At 32.5% G+C, this 19,823-nt stretch overlaps 1 protein-coding gene across 1 annotated transcript in view; it reads left to right on the top strand.

Moving 5' to 3' along the window:
* The first annotated feature begins 3,598 nt into the window (after positions 1-3,598).
* The window catches only part of LOC123711080 (Down syndrome cell adhesion molecule-like protein Dscam2), a 93,278-nt gene continuing 77,053 nt past the window's right edge, over positions 3,599-19,823 (top strand). The window contains exon 1 of the mRNA XM_045663485.1: positions 3,599-3,697. The gene's annotated coding sequence lies outside the window, so the exon portion shown is untranslated. The remainder of the gene's footprint in view (positions 3,698-19,823) is intronic.

Here is a 19,823-nt window from a genome sequence, read left to right as displayed (position 1 = left end):
TTAGACACAAAAAGTTTAGAGCGTGTGTCAGGAGGCACAGGAGGCTGATCACCGACTTGCCTATTAGATTGACAAATGACCAGATTCAGACAACAAATTTGAGGCCCAGACTTAAAAATACAGCCAATAATACAGCCTGTATTGCCACTGATTTATATTTATATGTTAAGTGCAACAACAGGCAAGAAACAGAAGACTTATTCGATAAGAAAACAGCAGCAGATAAATGAATACAAATAAACAACAAGAATGAATAATTTAACAAATAACACACAAATCTATAATTTATTGTCAGTCATAAAGCTCGACGCAGACAGGGTAAGATTAAATTAAATCACGTTCTGAAAAATCATTCAATCACTTCGTGCTATCTTTCAGCAGTGTAAACATACTATGCTCAATCCTATCATCATAAGTTTGAAGTTCAGAATAGCACGATTGCTCATGCTCATACATAAGCAAAAGTAAAAAAAATGCCATTTAAAAATACTTTAAAACTTAATTGAGAATTGCCCATCTACACGAGAATCTAGAACTACGAGTTAGTAATTCTGTGGCGCATCTGGCATCTATATGGATGCAAATTGCCCTTATGTGTCATTAGACATAGCATCTGCCTTAGTTTCTCCATTCCGTCGTTCTATCCGTACATATGGACATTACCATAAGCTATTTTACGAAACTTATTATAAAATATAATAGATATATAACATTTAATACATTATTTATATGATGTGATAGATGTCTATTCAAACTACTTAAATGATATTAAAACTCATTTAACCTCGCTGTGTGTACTGTTAATTGTTAGGTTTACAGATTATTTATTTATTTATAAATTCTAAAACAACGTGTATGCATAAAATTATACAAGAAAATATAATATTACAAATTTTACACACATACACATCAATTACATGCAAGCATACACATTTTTTTCTTTATCACACATGTGTCTTTACTAAGACATCATAGAACATTACAATCTAGCCTAACATAAGACTGTTGAATAACACTACTTACAGTTTTTTCACTCACTGTGTAGCACTTTATACTAACGTGCACTGTCACTAATTCATTAGTTCAAATGGTTTTGACCTTTCAAGTCTTCTTACTAGACCCGTGGTGTCAAGGTGTTGAATAGCCTAGACATTAACGTGATGGTGGAGCCTATGTTCCTGTGTTACAGCAGTCTTTTCTAATTATGTGGCAACGTCCTCTACATTTAGGTCCCGATGGAGGTCGTTATTGCGAATCTGGTACATTCTGGTACATGGAAGCAACCACAAAATTAAGAAAAAATATTTATGCATTTATTGGTATCTTTATATTTTATTTTGAGGTAAACATTTTCATGATATTTTTATGATTATAACTTGTACATTACTATTTTTTATATATAATGTATTTGTTATATATATGTCACGTTTACTTATAAATAAATAATAAAATATGGTACATGGAGCTAAGGGTCTGTTTGGCTGATTGTATTTTCAGGAAACCCCAGGATTACCTGTATATGTCAGGTCCTTTAAACACCAAGGTGGCTCCTGGTATGTAATAAAGAATGCCTTTTATATCGTTTAAATTATTCCGTTTGATAAAAGTTATTTATGCTAACAGAGTTACAACTATTTAAATACACTTGAGTCACAAGATTTTCTTATATAAAGTAAACAGCTCTTTGCTTTGTGAATTTTACAAAGTAATACATGTATTTAAAATGTAAACATCGCCAAGGCTTTTATCTGAATAAATTGAATTAAAATTTATTATATTTAAGCACTCCGTTTTAGTAATTCAGACTTTTCGTCTAAATACACGAAGTCTCGACAAAATATTAATTTATATTAAATATAATGACTTACTTAAAGTCCTATGCTTATGCCAACTTGGTCCCCCTCATAGGGCATCCAGCGTAGAAAATTCCAGTCCGATCGGTCCTGCGCAACTCTTTTAATTTCACTCCACGTTATTCCACCTTCCTTCGCCTCTTCTTCTCCTCTCTTCTTGCCAGATCTGTTTTGGGCAACCACGTTTGCTTTTGGCCTTAAGGATTCCAGGCAAGGGCTTGCTTGGCAATGTGACTTGGATCCCTCCAGAGCGCATGGGCCACCCAATTCCATCTTCGGTGTTTTTCACATCTCTCACCTAATTGATAAAAATTTAGATTCCATTAATAGTAATATTTAAATCACCTGATGTAATGCATATTGATTTTATACATTATAACACGACGTAAAAATAGTTTATTAACGGTTGTATGTACAAAAAACTAATAACTACCGCTTTTTAATAAGACTATGTACTTATAATGGCACTTTTAATGCCAAACAAAACTTTTTGCCAGCATTGTCGTGGGTACCTGTTAGAAGTAGCCAGTGTTAATATGTCTTACTTAGCGCGGTCACAGGGGCACTAAAGACATGTTGGTAATACATAAGCAAAATTGATTAAGTAGTATATAAACGATATACATTATCCGTAGAACCAACTTTCTATAAAAATGTCACAACTGAAATTCTTGAATATTTTTGAAAACTAACTTAATAGTTCTAATTAGTGATTGTTTGTTTCAATGTCACATTGTTTTTAACGTTGTAATGAAAAGAAATACTTTAATTAAAACGGTTCAATTAAACTGTTTTTTGTTAATTTTTAAGTTATAATAATAAGGGTAATACAGTTTAAACTCTTTAAAACGTCATTTGTTATAACGAAAAACTTTCTGTAACGTAAATGAGTAAAGTTGTTTTGGTTTAACACAAACCCCATTTATTAACTCACTCTTTATAACGCCACAGCCATTCTCTATTACGAACAAATATTTTCATATTTAGACATCAACAAGTCAAGATGGTCAGTAAAAGAAAAGCGTGATGTGTGAAAACGAAAACATGTGTTTGATACGTGCGATAGATAAAAGAGTTTTTTCCCTTCTATAAATTTTCAGTCCCTTGAAATTAAATATAAAGAGTTTACTGTATTATTATTAGTAGCACTACAACATTTTTAAGTCTGGGCCTCAGATTTCTGTATCTGTGTCATGATCATTTGTAAATCCAATAGGCAAGTAGGTGATCAGCCTTCTGTGCCTGACACACGCCGTCGACTTTTTGGGTCTAAGGTATGCCGGTTTACTCACGATGTTTTCCTTAGCCATTCGAGCGAATGTTAAATGTGCACATAGAAAGAAAATCCAGTGGTGCACAGCCGGGGAACCTACGACCCCAGGGTTGAGAGTCGCACGCTGAAGATACTTAATTATTATGTTTATTTTACTTCACATTTTTATCTACAGCTATTTTACAGCAATAAAGACTATTATTATTATTATTAATATAGAAATAGGTAATATGCTTGCATTTATTTAAAAATCCAATCGTCCACTAGGGTTAAAACAATCTGTCCTTCCTAATGATAGTTTCCACACACAAATTACTTGGTTCACAGGCGACCGCTACCAAAACAAATTGTGACAACTTTATTTTTCCACTTACAACGGATTTTGTACCTTACTGAGAACGCGTAAAGCTTATTTTCGAATGCAAGTTGTTTATGTAGCCTTAAGGCATATTGTTCAGAGTAGTTCAGTTCTAAATATCGCGCGGGTTGGTTGTGTTCACTGTTAACGCAATTCGAAGTTTACGCGCGTAAGTTGGTGTCATTTTTTCTAAGGATGTTTTATTCATAAAAGGTATGTAAAAATATTATAAGATTAAATCAAACATACCGTTCGACAATTGAGCCTTTTCCAAGGCAGTTCTTGCCGCGCACCACCACTATGTGGTACCAGCTGAAGTATTTCAGAACCAATTCGACTTAGGGTCCTACAAGAAAAGAGCGTGACAATTTTTAAAAGGCTAGCAACGCACTCGCGCCTTCTGGCATTGAGACTGTCCATGGGCGGTATCACTTAACAACCTGTTCTATAAAAAAAATACTTGTGCAACATACAATTCTTTAGATCTTTAACTTATATACTGTAACTTTATTTAGACTATAACTCAAAGTATTTATTACCACAATAAAATGTATAAAATTCTTAAACTAGTAATAACAATAAAAAATTGATACATAGAAAATTAAAACAAATTTAACAGACTATTGTTATATTTACTTATACATTAGTATATATATTTGGAATTCCTGAAAAAATACCTTTTTTTAAACATAAACTTGAAACCGAATAGTGAAATCTAGAAACCAGCAAATGGGGCATGGAGGATGTCTATTTAATTATCTATTTATGTGTGAGCAAATAAATAAACTGTTTGTTAACCGAAACTAATTTTTAACAACTGAACGAATAAAATAGTGAATGAAGTTGAAAGAGACATTTACCCTTAACAAAGGTTTTCTTTTTATTATAAAATATTTATGTATTTATTAACAGCATTAATTAAAAAGAACATAAAACTCAAATAAAATACAATTAAGTTATTTAAAAAAATTACAGTATACCTCCTGCTATCCTCTAATCTTTTCCAAGCATATTTTTAAATCACATTATATTACGCCCACACGCTTCACAAATAGGGGGCTCTCTGGTAAAGAGTTGAGAAACCCACTAAACAGCGAGTGTAATGTTAAGTGATACCGCCGCCCATGGACACTCAGTGCCAGAAGGCAAGTGCGTTGCCGGCCTTTTAAGAATTGGTACTCTATTTAAAAGAAATGTTTTGCCGGTAATAACTATAAACAAACTAATAAAAAAACTTTTAGCAAAAATTTCCTCTATTATACTTTAAATTAATAATTGTAATATATGAACTTCGAAACCTACAATTTACTATCAAATTTACAAACTTTAGTCGTTAGCAATGAAATATGAAATATTTCATGAAACTTCACGATTATGCATCAAGTTCTCGGAGTTGTTATAATTTTTTTTTAAACGATTTATTATAAGGTTGGTCATGACCTGCGCAGCCGATGTATCTTCGGTGCCCCGTCTGTTACCTACATCTGCTACCTCCGAGAAGAAGGCACTCACGTCCCCATATACATATTTATAATTGTAGCCTATGTATTGGTCGTGTCCTGTGGTCCAGTGATCGATGTAGAAATACTGCATCTCCAAGCATTTATTGGTTATGGTTGAGGTTGCGAGGCAGCCTGTTTTTGGAGAATAGTGTTCGTAGTACGGGTTTCCCATAATAATTTATCCGTTTTCATTTTGTTTTACTTGTGGTTGGAGAGACTGTCCTTCGATAGTAGATTAATTAGCAACTTCTAACTATCATTGAGTTTCGTAATAATTATGCAGGCTTTATAGACATATACCCTTTGTAATGTTTTCGGACGCAAACAACAATTAAAATGTATGTTATGTCATAAGTAGCCTGTCCCGGCTTCGCATGGATATATGTTTCGTAAATAATGTAGCACTAGTTAGCAAATAATTTAGCATTCCAACGGCGTGAGAATTTTTTAAATTGTTACAAACACAAATCTATGGTCGTACTCGTAGTAGAAGTATACGTATTACACGGTGCTTATGAAGGATTACCGGGCCGCAGAGGAACGTCTTGATTAAAGAATCTTCAGCAATGGTTTGGTCCTACCAACAAGTCATTGATCAGAAGCGCGGCATCAAAAATTAAAGTGGCCATGATGATCGCCAACCTTTGAAACGAGATGGCAGTATTAGAAAAATAACTTTCACATATTTTATACAAATATCATTGGGATTTATCCTTATCCTTTATCTTTACTAAATGCCATTTTTTAAAGACAATACAATAGTCATGTATTTATTGTATAAATATTGTAATGGTGTCATTTAACAGGAACAATAACGGTTTTTTGGAAAAGTTCAACAGTGTATATTATTTACCTAGGTACCTATATTATACATCTCCAGACAAGTATAGATACCCATAAATTTCTCTCTCTTAGATGGTATCTCATTTATGTCGTGGTCAGCAATGAAATACCTAGAGCGTACAATATGTTTCCACCAGTTTCTTTCCAACGCCTTTCTTATAGCAGTGTAAAGTTTTGGGGACCATGAATCTTTCAAGTGATTGGTCCATCTGGTTGGTGAACGGCCACGTGATCCTTTGCTTTCTCTGTTACTACGATCAGTTTCTCCGCTGTCTGCGCTGTCTTATGCTGTCAGCATATAGTACTTGTAGACAAGCGAGTACGTACGCCCCATATCATGAGGAGGATCGGGATACTGTATACTTAGCATTCGCCTCAAGCATCATCCATATCTCAAGAACAACTAAACCAATTTCAAGGAAATTAAATTTTTTCTCTTTCTTAAATAATGAGAATAAACCGCATTTAAATCTAGATTTTAAATAGAAGAAATTTCTTGACACACACACTTATAAAATTTAATACGTCATGTATACATACAGGTCAAACATTTTGAAGTCCGTTTCGAAGTAGGAAAGTAACAATATATTTTGATAACTACAAATATTCCATATATTTGTAGTTTTCAATGGGCGTATTAGATACTAAATGGAATATCGTACGAATTCTTTTCGTATTTCTGAAATGTATGAACATTCTTTGCGCTTACGTTAGTAGAAATACATGAATACTAAAATGTTGGACATTTACTATAAATACGTTTTATTAATCCAGTTGTGTTAGTGGAGTTGCGATACAACTTTATAATTTTTAGTATTCTCTATGTTGTTGTCGTTCAGTACTACGACTCTTTAGAGCGCTTCATTTAAGATATTAAGAGAATACCAAATCCGACATTCTATATAAAACTGATATGTTACATAGTGATTTTAATAAATACATCGAAAAAGCTGTCTTAGATCAGATTAAACTCACACCTTTCGGAACTTCGTAATTTTAGCAACGAGTCAATGATATTTCTTGAACAATATTATTAAAGATAAATTGAATTTTCCTCGACCACTTGAAAAATCAATGGAAAATGCGAAGAGACGTTGCTTTTCTTTTTTATTCAATTATCGTCAAGTACTGCAACTTGACACAAGTATGAATGAAATCTCATTACAAATATCCTGTTAGAATGTTTATAAAATGTAAGTCTTTTGCTGGCTATGTGACCCAGAATTAAAATCAAAATATAATTTATTCAAATGTATACTTTTGGATGTCAACAAAAATTCATCAAGTCATGCTTATCGGCGTTTAAGTATTTTTTTTTGCTTTGTATTTTGTTGTTGCTTCTTTAATTTTCTCCCTTGCCAGCTTGCTTATGTTCTAATAAAATTGATGTGTATGTGTGTAAAAAAAATTATGAAGTCATATTTTCTTGTATATTTTTATATACATATACGTTGTTTTAGAACTTATAAATAAATTTACTGTTAGTTCTGAAATCCAAGGCGCCGAACGGACGAGAAGAACTGGCAATAAACTCTGAGACACTCTTTTAAATCGCCAATGTGGGTTGGCTTTCGCAACGAAAAACATTACATTATATGCTACTGTCCTCTGCCACATCCCTCCGGCTTCTGGTGCTTTAATTTGCAGAAATTCCTCCTTCAGGTTGACCATCGAGCGGCACCTGTATAATGTAGGTTAGATGTTGTTTTAATTATTAACTAAAGATAAGTAAGTTTATTTAAGAAGACTTATTATTTTAATAATAGCAATTCAGCGGCGGTACTCTTTCTGTGTTGGCGTGTAGAGTATCCCTTTTTTATAAAGAAGATAAAAATGCACAAATGCAGGCTCGCGAGCGTATGCAGTCGCTGTCGCGGGGCCTGTGGGGATAGTTATCTCTTATCCTTCTGCTCATGTATCTCTAAACGAAGTAATTTCACGAGTTGAGGGTTGTAGTTGATTTCCTAAAGGGGTATATACTCTGTTGTCTGAAAGAAACCATCAGTGTACAGTTATTTTATGGACCACAACAGTATTAAGAATCAATCAAAATTTTCGTCAATGTTGTCAACTAGTGTACTCTAAACATCGCATGCAAATTGATTTATTCTATAAATATATAACTGAATCTCATGGCGCGTATACATTTGTGAACGGGATAAACTCAAAAAATATCCAATAAATTTTAGTATTGTTTTCACTAATAAAAAGAAACTAAAAAATTAGTGTAAGGTCATTATTAATTACAGTTTTATTTACAGAAATATTTCTAATAATAAAAATAACTCCTATAACAAATATGAAAAAACACTGGAATAATTAAATAACTTAACAGTCAAATAAGTTAGAACGTGTCAGTTAAATATTAATAAGTTCATATATAAAAATCATTGTCAACTCACTAATCAATGACCAAACAATACATACGGACAATGTTGCAAATCTAAAATAATGTCACCTAAGTTTAAATAAATGAACGTGTAAAAGGCTTTATTGCTATGGTAATCTAAAAGTGATGAAAGCCTCCCAATCATGAACGAATTTATTTGCGTACATATGTGTAGGACGACTTAATTAGCAGGATAACGGCATATGGCTCAACATCACCAGATTTAGATTAAAGGCCGAATTTACAATTCAAATTTGGTGTGAAATTCAAATTTAGCCTCACCATTTGTTCATCTCTCGATTAGTAGATGTAATAAGATTTTAAGAATATTATTTAGTTCTCTATTTATTAATTTAAACTATGTATTTATTATAATGACTTACCTAAAGTCCTGTCTCCCAAGTAGGGCAGATCCAGATCACAGAACATATCTTTGCAGTTCTAATATATGTTTTAACATAAATTATGTTCCATGAAACTTTTATCTATAAAATTATAATTCAATAATACAATAATAATTCCGCCACAGCCGAAGAGTAGACGGAAAATAATAAACGTCTTAAATATAAGAGTCTTTCCTCCGACTCTTGGGCCGTGAGGTTCAAGTGCACAGGTGCTAATTAAAGATTGAAGTTGGTAGATCGTAATGGTGACCCCCGAGCTGGTGCTTTCCACGCTCAATTAATAAATATAGCAATACATAAAGGAACACTACCACAAGTATTTCTAATTATTATTATTACTATGAGGTTAATATTATTGTAAATACTGTATATTGAGTGGAAATAAATATCTATAGAATGGTGAAATTATTTCTAAGTCAAAAATTTGGTTAAGAAACAAAAACGAATTTCTCGGTAACTATAAATTTGGCGATGTACCTCTCGATACCAGTATTAAAATAATACAAATCTCTCTCTGAAATTCAGAAACGTAATATCCTTGCAGTTGTGCCGAGTTTTTTTGTACAATTAGTATCACAAATTGTCGAGATTCGTGGTGGAATTTCAAATGAGCACGGGCGAGAATTCTCGACGTCTTGACGCTAGATTTATTTCGGTTTTTGCATTTTCGTTTGAATGCGAAATTGCTTGAATAATGTTGAGCTAGGATCACTTTAACTGATTCATAATGACTATAGGATCATTAGAGGTGTTTCTAGTATTAGATTGCATTTTTATAATAAAGTCTGCTCTTACAGGCTTATTGTTAGGTATTTGTAACATATTAATGTGGATAACATCTTTTGATCATCTGTGATCATTATCTAAACATTGATTTTTTTACGATATTCTTAACCTGAATAGTAATAATATTTATTAAATAGAATATTAAAACAAATTTAAAAAGTTTGGTCCTTGCGGCAGTGTACCAAATTAATATGAGGTAATTATTAACAAGGCTCCAGAAGATAAATCACTCTTAATATGGGTTAAATTGTATTCGTTTTTACAACAAACTCCAAAGCGAAACTAGAGAAATATCACTAAATAAATTCAAAGCCCTCTTTAAACGGAAATTAATCAATAAAGCTTTTTATATAAATATTATATTTAAATGATCCTAATCCTTGGATTCATTTCCTCTAGTTCAAACAAATTTTATGACTCAAAACTTAGCGATTAAAAAGAGTGGCGGAAAGTTTGGTGCCAGTTCTTCTTGCCCGGTCTGTACCCTTGACTTGCTAACTGTAGTAGTAATTGTAAATTTACAGTTAATGTAACTTCTTTTCTGACGTTCATAAGTGTACTTGTTTACCTATATTAATAAAGTTAGTTTGAGTTTGGGTTGTATACTACGTATACATCATCTTACATGACGGAAAAAAGAGTTACATTTATTTTAATTATTCATATTAAAGAGATGAAAAAATATATATAAAATACCTATAACATATACAAAGATTTCTCCTGATAGTCGAGTTTTAAATATCCAAGAATTGAGGTTAAATTTTTAACCTCGCTATGTCAGTTCCCTTTGATGTTTGAGTTTCAAACGGGTAACACAGCCTTTGTGTTAAATTTGCAAAAATGTTCATATACATTTATCTAATTTGAGGGATCTAAAAACAATTCATTTTTTTTTTCTATCAGTTATTCCAGATTTAGTTTTTGATTTCGCTTTTGATCCCTATTTGTCATATATATTTCAAAATAAGAAATATTTTAACAAATCCACTTTTGGAAAGATATTATATGACTCCAACAGAAGATTATTTAATGCACAAATTGAATAATTTCTCTTTTATATACACGTGATGAGGTGTTTAAATAGGCGGGTTTATTGCGCAAACATTTTTGGGTTGAAAACCAACAATTTCATTAATATTTTTCGTATTTATTTTCTTTTAATTTAATTTTACTTATAGTCTGTGAACATGAACGAAAATGTTCATTGATGTTTATGATTCATCTTATCGTTGAAAATTGTTAGCTTTCAGACTAGAATTAAGCTCTATCTATTTAAATCTCATCTTTGCGATTATATGACATAGCATATATCCTTCTCGTAATATTGAAGACCTTTCTGGGTTCAAAGGGTTGAGTATTAGGGAATGTTGGGATAAACTAGCCTCGCTTAATATAAAACGAATATTTTCTATGGAATGTTTTTCATAAGAATCCCAATGTGTTAAAGATTTTACATGAAGAAAACGAGTCGGAATATAGGATGTTTTATTTGAGATTTATTATAAAAAACATAATGCATTTTTAGTTCGGAGGTTCTTTCAATATTAGTTTGTCATTTGACGTACCTTTTATAGAAGCAATATAAGAATTAGCAAGCCAGAGTTGGCCTTCTGGCCTCAGTGTGCGACTATCATCCCTGTGGTCGTAGGTTCAATCCCCGGCTGTGCACCAATGGACTTTCCGTCTATGTACATTAACATTCGCTCGAACTTGGAGGATACCGGCTTGCCTTAAACCCATAAAGTCCTCGGCGTGTATTAGGCTCAGAAAGCTGATCACTTGCCCATTAGATTGATCATGAAACAAAAACAGAAATCGGAGGCCTAGACCTAAAAAAGGTTGTAGCGGTTGTTGGTTTTTTTAGTTTATGAATTATAATTAAATTAGAATATACAACTATTATAGATTTATATACATAAGAATTGATTTATATAAGAACATTTAAAAAAAATCCATATGGCGGAATACTCCTAATGCTCCGAAAGGCAGTAATTTCTTACGGTATTGCGACGCTTATACGCTGAGCAAAGACAGCACCCTTTCTGGGGTTGCTAGTAGTGTCCAGTCTAAACTAACTAAAACCAGTATAAACTAAAGTCTTTGAAATCATATACACCTACAATTGTGACATTTTGCATGGTATTTCGACATGGTTGATGGAACTTTTGTTTAGAAATACATAATTTTCACACATGAAAGACACACAATCCCTTCTCCGACTTATTAAGCGCACTTAGAGGTAATATTTTAACAGTATTACAGATATATGTCTGTGAATAGGAGTACAGGATTTCTTCTCATACAACGACAGAAAAATAATATTATATAGAATGTTATCAATTCTCTAATTATTGAGTCAGTTAAAACAAATATATTATCATAAAACTTAAGGTATAAAATGTAATTCCACTATCATGAAAAGTGTAAATAAAAAGCATACAATATTAAAAAAAATGTTTGATAGTTATTAATGGACAAGTAGGTGCCCCTGTGCCTGACACGCCGTCTAGGTTTTCCACGGCTTCCTCATGATTTTTTTCTTTATCGTTGAGGCTAATGTTAAATGTGCACATAGGAAGAAAGTCCAATGGTTCACAGCCGGCGATCAAACCTAAGGCCTCAGGGTTGAGAGCCGCTCGCTGAAGTTTTTAAACCAACAGTGCTCTGGGATTAATGCACGTATAGTTTATGACTACGTTTCCCGGATAAACAATAATTGATCCTGATTCGCACAATTGTAGTTTACTTGTCTGTAAACAAATTAAGCATGTATAAACATAACAGCCACATCCCATTCTTATTAATCGGCCTTTATATTTCCAAAAAATTCCTAAGTTTGTATAAGATGCCGGTTCTGTATTTTTTGACGGTACTCTTATAACGCATTTTCATATTGCCCTACTACGTACTGAAAGTCTTGAGAGGTGAAGTGTACTCCAAGAACTGGGGTTTTTGTACCTATGAGATACGGCGAATGCCTAGGTTATTTGCGATACCACGGGCAAGAACCAGTCTGTTTCACAGATCTACTACAGATCTACACAGACTACTGAATGCTGTCTCCGATACTATCAACATAATGTTCGCAGTGGGAATTCACAGTAACGACATTCTGTATATTATGTGTTTAATATTATATACTTTATTATATTCTATTTTATTTTTCTCGACATTATCTTATTGGCATAGACTGTGGGGATAATGTATGTATTACTGTATTAATTAAATAATTATTTCCCGATTACACTCCCTCGTATATCACGGGTATTCTCCCATATAAAGCAGGGATTTCACACGTGTTATTTTTGTAATGTGATATTTATAATGATGTACGCGATATTTCGTTCATAACATAGTTTTTCTTAATATTCTGTTTGAATATGCTTTATCGATGAAAGTTAAACGTGAATGATTTGTAATTAATGCATTATATGGGGTCACACAAGTGCGCTACGAAAGAATACTCCTACAACGCGGTAGATTGGTTTCGCGTTATAGGAGAGATTACTGTAATTATATAGCAGATCCCTATTTGACCACGCTGTGTGCATTCACTTCAAAGGACATGCATATATTATATTAGAAAATCGTGGTAATTAATTTCTATCCAAGCGACATACTCGAAGTAATAAGTGAAGTTGGACAGTATTCGGACTCGGTTTGTTTAACTGGAGTTTATTGGACCGCATGCCCCGACTATGTACTGGTTATACATTGTTTAACTATATTGGATTTTCATGTGAATTTCGAGTTGAAACTATCTTCTAGACTTAAATTATTAGAGTTGTTTGAAGTTCTTTAGTTACTCGAAGAAAGAATAATTAATCAAATTACGTAACTCGATGGATAATATAACAAGCAATTATGATTTGGTAAGAAATAAATGAATAAAATGCAAAAGAAGTCGCTCGCCCGAATCGAAACTGGACGCAAATAGCCAGGAAACACATCTAGTCCTAAGTAATACATACTCAGATAGGCTCGTGAGTGCATTGTCGGTCTTTTATTATTGAAAATACTTTGATGGTCAGCTCGTTCCACATGGTGGTGGATGTTTTTAGTACTTTGTCAAATAGTTGTTCTTCACAACCTATGATCCTTTACCATTACATCATAAAAGCAACGGCACATAGAGTTAACTGTAAACAAATAGTACAGACAGGATTAAAACACACTATCTCAGGTTCGCTGCTCAATTTAGAAATTAAAATAAATTTTAAAAGCATTTTATTCTAATCCTAACGCCGCGTCGCTTTTCAATTGCCTAACAGACATGAAATTTTTCACAAGAGGCACAATCTCAATAGCAGACGGACCAAAAAAATCCATACGAATATTAAAAACTTCACATCAAAAATGCGTATGGAACAAAACAATTTTTAATATACAATACACAAAGAGCGTTCCCGATTAATATCAGATATGTGAATTTTTTGTCCGGGATGGCGGGATGCGAACAGAAATTTAAGTTACAATCCTTTCATTCAATCTTCCTTATATAATAATATTTAAATTATTGTATATGGACTGCTTAAATATCATAATAGAATAGATTTGCAGGCAGAATAGTTATTACAATTTACATTGTAACAAAGAGAGATTTAATGCCTGATAAGTGAACAAGCCATGCATGATAACTAATATATTTTTTATATAAACTCTTCAGAAACCGTTGTCTTGAAAAACGATTCTGAGTACGCCTAACTTACGCGTCATGGTAAATATTTTATCAGTGTGCCGAGCGTTGGTAAAATAAGAACAAAATAATTTTTTTAATGTGACTAGCACTTAAAGGCAAACATGACATACACGTCATGATCATACAAATATTAAATAAAACAATTACTAATCAAAAACATTAAATTACAAAAAACTAAACAATAATCTATTTTTAAGTGTGACGGGAGCAACCATAGATAGATATCCAGATGTGATGTGTACACAACTATTTTAGATCTAGACAAGTACATATCTAAATTCTATAAAACTGATAGAAACGCGAAAATGTTAAATTATTTACCGATGTGATCGCGTTAATTGTAGACAATGTTGTCTTACATACTAAATCACATACATGTCGCAAATTCAGAATTGTAATTAAAATTATGCAACTCGGTTTGCTTAATACCACATCATACAAAAACATATTTTTTTATAGAGTAACTTACACCCTTACTCTCACTAATGCACTCGTGCGTATTACGCGGCGCGTAATGATTTTTGTTAATAAAACTTGGGACATGTAAACAATTTAAAAAATAATATAATTAACTTCGACTTTTATTATTATAACTTTTACACATTTAAAGAAAACACTTTTTTAACGGATTGAAGTCTACAGCGTGCGTGGTCACGGTGACGCTGTAAAGCACGCGAGACGTCGGAAAAATGTAAAATTATGTCAAATAATTATTAGTTATAAGCTTCAATCCGTTAAAAAAGTGTTTTCTTTAAATGTGTAAAAGTTATGTTAATGAAAGACAATACAAATAGAATTAACTTTTCAGTTCCTTATCGCAAAGCTTTTCAAAGGGAACACTGTACAACTTAAGAGGGTACACAATCATTTTAACTATGAAAATTACGGTGAAGTTAGGATTTACTTTTAAACACCGTCTAAATATTATACTAATCCATATAAGGTTGCTTTTTTCTATGAGGTCACTACTGAATACATTACTTCTAATTCTTCCCTATATTTACTTATTTAGGGCACAACAGTTTGACATCTACTAATCCGTTGATAACAAAGAAGAAATGTTTACATATCGAGGTGTCCAAACATGTTTCACGAAACGAAAAAGCCATGCACAATTCACAATAAAACTCGATAGATTATTATACGATATATGTGAAATAGTATATTTGGCAAAAAAAGATTTAGTTCACTCAAAATTTTAATAACTCTCAGTTCAATAACCCTTTTCAAATTCATATTCGCTCTGTAACATTGAATATATGAAGTAAACCTCTTCAATTTATTGTATAAAGGTAAACATTCTATGGCAGATATCCTTTTTATCATATTCGCCACTTTAAATGGGGAAAAATAAAGTAGTGCCGTATGCTTTGGTATTAGATTTCTGTATCGCTTTATCATTTTGTATTTAAGATAACATCTATCATTAACACACGTATTTTTACGCGTGTTAGTTTTTTTTTTTAAATCTAAGTGGCGTTTGTGTTTTGGATAAGCTAAACAATTATGTTACACATGTGATATAGATACAAGGATGTGGCTTTTTGATGCCTTCTTCGTTCCTTGTATCTTTGTAGCTGTCATCTGACAAAAGTTCTTAATTTAACAACTTCATTATTACAAGTTTTTGAATTGTTATAAATTATACACGGCAAGTGATGATATTAATTTAAGAAATGTTTGACGTGGATAATCCTGTAGTCTCAGTTCAAGCGTGTTGGTTTAATCATGATGTTCTGTATACCGTACACAACAAGGAGATAAAAAAAAACAAGTGGCCCAACAACCTCTTTGGGTCTGGGCCTCAGATTTCTGTTACGGTTTCACGATAATTTGTCAATCATTGAAAGTGATCAGTCCTGTGCCTGATACATGCCGCTGACTTTTTGGATGGCTTTAGCGTGCGACCCTCATCCCTAAGGTCGTAAGTTTGATCCCCAGCTGTGCACCAATGCACAATGGACTTTGAGGGCGCTTCAAACGGTGAAAAAAACATCGTGAGGAAACCAGCTTGCCTTAGGCTTAAAAAGTTGACGACGTGTGTCAGGCACAGGAGGCTGATCACCTACTTGTCTAAAACCTTGACAATTGGTTATGAAACAAAAATCTGAGGCCCATACCTAAAAAGGTTGTAGTGGTGTTTTTTTTTTAATATAATAAAAAATCTAGAATAAATTACCCCCTTTCGTCTATAAACAACCTTATCTTTATACACGTGTATATTTTGTTGTTATTTTAAGTGAACATAACGTAATCGTGTTTATTAAACTATTATTTATCTCAAAAGTAATTCACTCTGGCGAAACGAGAATACGATTAACATCGTTGTAAAGTTCTATTTTTGTTTTTCAATGTTCAGCGCTTAAGAAGCTTAATTTAAAGTTCTTAAGTATTCTCTTGATTTATGTCTTGCTTTAATAGTACGTCAACACGTAAGCGGGATTCTATCTTTGAAAGTACCCGTCAAAAGAGAACGTAATTTCTTTAGTTTTCATTAGTAACGACATTACTAAACACGCTTACGCGTTGATACAATAGTAGAAAATCCTTGGGTAATTATATTTGTATTTTTTTAAATACACCAAATCAACATCTCATGCTATTTTTAAGTATTTTCCTACAGCTAAACGTCACCTAAGAGGGGAAACGAAGAAAAGGCGAAAAATAGTATAAAGTGCATAGCAGACACTGCATTCTCGGTTCACTGCACAATTAATATTTCTGAGTAGTCGTGTGTCATTTGTTTAAAAGCATGCTCCGGGATATTATATTAAATATACTGGAATAAAATATGATACGATGTGTTATGAAATACTATATTCTAACTATTTTTATGACGTAAAATATTGCGGTATATATGTATAAAAAACTAGGAGTTACTTTTTTGTATACCGTAACAACTCCTACAACAGTTTTATAGTATAGACTGTTGTTTAGATTTCATTTGAACATTGACCAACTGCTGATACGGCTCACGTGTTTGTTCAAAATTTTGCCAGCTAAAACGCTATACATCAACAGCTCACAAAAACAATATGATACATGTGTGAATAGGTATAAATAGTATTTAAGATGCTATTTTTTTAACAATGAATCAAATTTGAATATTGCTATGTCTTATTCATTTCTCGCTTCCTCTCTATGTGACGGAGACTACTTTTTAACTCTCGTGGTGATCCTGCCCGATAGCTTTTAGATAATCCCACCACCTTTGACCCTACCCTTAGGGCTCTGTCTGTTACGTTAGGTCTCTTGATGCAGTCATCCCGTACTTATTTTCACTATTTATGTGTTAGGGTACGTCTGTAGGGATCCGTAGGGTTGATAGGTTCTTATATCTCACCGTCTCATATATTTAGTTATGCTTATACACACAGTACATATACTATACAGATACTCCTGACATTTAATACATATAAATTTTAACACACATTTCACAGTTCACTGGCTTGCAAACTGTACAACTGTATAGTCTGTATATTTTTCCTATCACCGATGGAGAGCTTGTGACAACTGGGCTTATCTGAGTTTAAAAAGGTTGTAAAATTGCTTTACACGTTATTACATAAGCTTGTTATTGATTTTGTTAATTCTTAAACAGAAGACAAGACAGAGCGTCCCTGTAATAAAAGTATTGTTAGACACTTTATTATATTAAATATATGGATAATTAGGTTAGACCTCAATTAATTATTAGTATCAGTAGAAACAATTACAAAACAAATATAAAAGTGTTGTTGATGTAAGACTAATAAAGTCTGACCAAATGAAATTCTATATAAAAATTGTATATTTATAAACGCCGCTTTATTTTTATTCATAAACACTTTGTTACAAGAGTGAAAAGGACAACTCAACCAGCCTTTTCAGGTTTATAAGTTTTGAATTACAAGACATTTTCGCCCGCGTTTATTCTAAACTGTACATCATAAATGCGTGTGTTTTCGATTGTTATATTTTTATTAATGGTATACATAATCAGAAAGAAATAAACAGTTTACATCAGTGTGCTAGAAACAAACTGGAAACAGTTTTTTTTGTCCACCAGGACGTCTAATAAGATCAATGACATACATAACACAACATTATAATTATATTGCTCGTAAAACGTCACAAACCCTATAGGTAGCCGATGCAAGAAACCTGTTCCTTGAGAATTCTGAGAAAAACGAGAATTCAAATACACGATGTCTGATTAATATAATTTATTGTTATGTATAATAATTTTTGATGATTTTTTCATTTAAAATGAATATTGTTCTTTGTTAAAATTACTACGAAATGTAAAAGTACTAAGTTTATTAAATTTGGAATAAGATAGTCTAATGTTCCTAATATATCCTAAGCCATAATAATCTAGTTCGTACAAGCTATCGTTGAGTGTGTACGGAGATCCGGTTAACACACAACGGACTCCAGGCTGTGTGTAAACATATTTTATTAATGCTTTCAATCATCACACATCAAACGAGGACAGTCAAATACTTATGACAATATGTTATAAAAAGGATATTCAGTATATACATGTGAAAATGACGTGAGAACTAAAGAAGATGCAGCGCTAACTTACTCACAATCGACTAGTATATCACAGAACTCCCAAGACTTTGTATCGACGTTGCATATTTATTATTATTTTTAATGGAACAGAGGGCAAACGGGCAGAAGGCTCATCTGATATTAAGTTATACCACCGGCGATGGACACTCAATGCCAGCTCGCGAGTGCGTCGCGGGCCTTATAACAACGTAACGTTATATAGCTTTTTTGGATAAATTGATCGATAATATAATTTTTAGATTAGAATCATTTCCAGTTTCCAGAGTTCCAACAACAAAAATTTGAGTTTGTCATAAACAGGGATAATATTACAAAATTTATAGGTATGTGGTTGAAAAAAGTTTTTATATCTTCAAGTTAATATCGGTCACATGAGGTAGGGTTATTGATGATATAGACAATTAATCTTGCTCAATCCTCGACATGGTTTCCCGTTACCTATTATTTTATCCCCGTTTTTATCCTTATAGATTTTCTAACATTACATGATATTACAAATGAAGAGTAATACTAAAAGTTAAACATATAAAAAAAATGTTATAGCATTAAATTTGCCAATTTTCTTAATGTTAATTTAGCATTATTGAAAAAATCATGATGGCCTTAGTAATGGCGTCGCCTAAAGATTACTTTAGTATACAAATAACGATATAGCTTAATTTTTTACGATAAAGTAAATGGCATTCACTTTCGAAACCAACGTGTTTATCTTGGTTCGATTACTGGGCACAAAATTAAAAATACCCGCCTAAAATTCAAAATCATTTATTCATATAGGTAACACAATATACATTTATCAACGTACAAAACGTATATATAACATGTTTCTGATTTTACATTTACTGAACGGAAGAAAAGAACTGGCAATAAACTCTCGGCGGAGACTCTTTTAATCGCCAAGTTTTTGTTTTTCTCAACGTTTGTAAGGAGCTGCAACCACCACCACACGACATCTTAAGTAATTAATAATAATAAAATAAATTGAAAACAAAGATTTGTCCTCTATCAGCATGGTGAAATAGGGCTGGAGGCATGGTGAACAACACGCAAATACGTAGGCGAAATAACTATACTATAACACTAACGCAAACACGAATTGAAGTACGACCAGTAACCAAAAGTAGCACCCGTTCACGAGTATGACGCATGGTCAGCC

The sequence above is a fragment of the Pieris brassicae genome, chromosome 6 (genome assembly GCF_905147105.1).
Source record: "Pieris brassicae chromosome 6, ilPieBrab1.1, whole genome shotgun sequence".
Classification (NCBI taxonomy): Eukaryota; Metazoa; Arthropoda; class Insecta; order Lepidoptera; family Pieridae; genus Pieris; species Pieris brassicae.
This window is presented reverse-complemented; position numbering and strand designations above follow the sequence as displayed.